The 2,327-nt window shown below is 37.1% G+C and overlaps 1 long non-coding RNA gene across 1 annotated transcript; it reads left to right on the top strand.

The window, feature by feature from the left end:
• The first annotated feature begins 294 nt into the window (after nt 1–294).
• On the top strand, nt 295–1,677 carry LOC121891881. Its single transcript, XR_006094203.1, has 2 exons — nt 295–833; nt 1,367–1,677. It is a non-coding gene; the product is annotated as an uncharacterized LOC121891881 (long non-coding RNA).
• The last annotated feature ends 650 nt before the right edge of the window (nt 1,678–2,327 follow it).

Raw genomic sequence — 2,327 nt, 5'->3', positions numbered from 1 at the left:
GTGCGCACTGAAAAAGAGGGATGATGCATCACAGACAGACAAAGTCTGTGACGAGATGTCAAGAGGCAGATATTCACATTTTATTACATAATGAAAAGGTCCAAACCTTCAGATGCACAAGAGAGAAAAGAGGAGGAGGAAAAGAAAGTCTAATATAGAGGTATGTCGTCTAATGTTAACATAGCTAGCTAAGTAGCAATAAAGCTAATGCTAGATAATGATGCTACGATAGCTGCTGGACTCACATATCGTTACAGATTGAAGGATATGAGACTGAATGACAAACCAGTAGCGAGCTATCTGGATAACTGCTCCTTCCTACAACGTAAGGCTTTGTGCTGAAATTTCACTGACCAATATCAGTGATAATGGCTAACGCTATATCCATAAAAACATAGATTTCTGCACTGGGTTGCACCAACTATGTGTAAGCTGGCATGAGCCACTTGGCATCGTAGCACATTGTAGTAAACCGGATCAATAGTGAAATATCATGTCAATAAATTAGGTCTCTACTGGATTACTGTGTTGCTAAATGGCAGCAATTAAAGTTATGTTGTAACTTATCTCCGTGGTCAAAGCTTTTATTTTAGTGATGCATAAATCACAACTTAGTGATAATAATTTACGTTATAACTAAGTTTGAACTGACACACAGCTGGTGCAACAGGCTGCAGCAGTTGTTTGTCTACTCTGCAGCTACATGTTTTTGCTTGTAACAGGCTGATATCTACTCTATAACTGTCCAGATGCACTCAGGAAATATCTGCAGAAGCCTCCAGCTGCTGGAGAAGTTACATCTGATCTCCCATCTACACCACTCTCTGAAGCAGGTCAGTTCAGCCACTTATTTGTGGTCTCTGTGTAACTGATAATACACTGCTATGTTGTCTTTATTATTATTATTATTATTATTATTATTATTATTATTATTATTATTTGAATGTCACAGTTACACCTTGTTAATTTCAAGTCAAATATCAATATTATCTTTTATTAAATGGTTTCTTACATACTTGTGTTATCATGGTAACACTAGCACAATAAAATATATTGAATCATAAATATAATTTCTATATTATTAAGGGAACATAGCTAACTTAAATACTAATCAATATTAGACTGCAACCATCTATATTTATTCAAGTTGTCTACAGGACACATTAAAGCTAGAATAACTTATTCCATCTAAAATAATTTAAACTTGGATTCTTCACCTTTTTTCACTCATGTAATTGAACAGTTCTGGTCAACCGTTATCTATAATTTATGCTTCAGATGTGTTTATTGTCTGATGTGTTGTCATTTATGAATCATTGTGTGTCCTTACTAAAGGATTAATAACTATATTTATATGTATGTTTAGATTTACCTGCAGGTGAAGCAACAACAGACACAACAGACACTTCTACTACTCTACAGCCTGCAGACACCATCAACTGGAACAGATCCTGAAGTATGTGAGTCCATCAAGGCAGCAGCTATAGATCCTGCTGACTGGCAGCCCTGTCTGATATGGTGAGGACAGAGATAGTCAGCAGAGGCCATATCAGCTAAAATAAGACTCTACATTTACAAAATGAGAGGATGGGAGAAGTTCCCATCACCACCACTTCTACAGAAAATAAGTGAATGGAGAGAAAATCAAGAGAAGTTGGTTGGGTATATTCCAAGAAATTTTTTAAAAAAAGTCTTTACTGCTTCTGCTGCAACCTGTTCTCACAAAAAAACTACAAACTAATCAGTAATTGATTTAATGACTGGAAAAATTGCAGTGAAATACTCAAAACCCACAAGAACAGTCCAGGGATCTCATTTGTTGAGTAAGCAGGAACGGGGCCTGAAAGAGGCGTACACCACTTCCCAAGCAAAAGTTGTGATCTATAAAAACAAACTTGATGGGACAATGTGCGCACCTGCACCTAAACTCTTACCCATGCGTAGGAACATTTTAGAGACAGGGGAAATCGACGACACAGAATTGAAGTGAATTGAAGGCAGATTGTATAATAATCCTCTCACACATTTCATTTCACTTAATATCAAACATCAATTATAGATCCACATTATCAGAAACACTCAAAGCAGCAGTGTTATCTGTACTTTGGCTTGTAGTGAGCCATAACTTCCATAAACATCTTTCAATTTGTAAAGATATAAAGCAACTCAGATCTTAAAGTCTGCCCAACATTTCATCAGTGCTGCCTCACCCGGAGCACAAAGGAGAGAGTCAGTTGTGGAGCAGCAGCAGCTGAAATGAATGATGTCAGGATGTGGCAGGTGGCAGGATTCTGCAAAGTCTGGGTTGCCTTTCTTCAATATTAGCT

The sequence above is a fragment of the Thunnus maccoyii genome, chromosome 24, assembly GCF_910596095.1.
Source record: "Thunnus maccoyii chromosome 24, fThuMac1.1, whole genome shotgun sequence".
In the NCBI taxonomy this organism is placed as follows: Eukaryota; Metazoa; Chordata; class Actinopteri; order Scombriformes; family Scombridae; genus Thunnus; species Thunnus maccoyii.
Note: the sequence above shows the minus strand (reverse complement) of the source record. Positions and strands in the feature narration are given on the sequence as shown.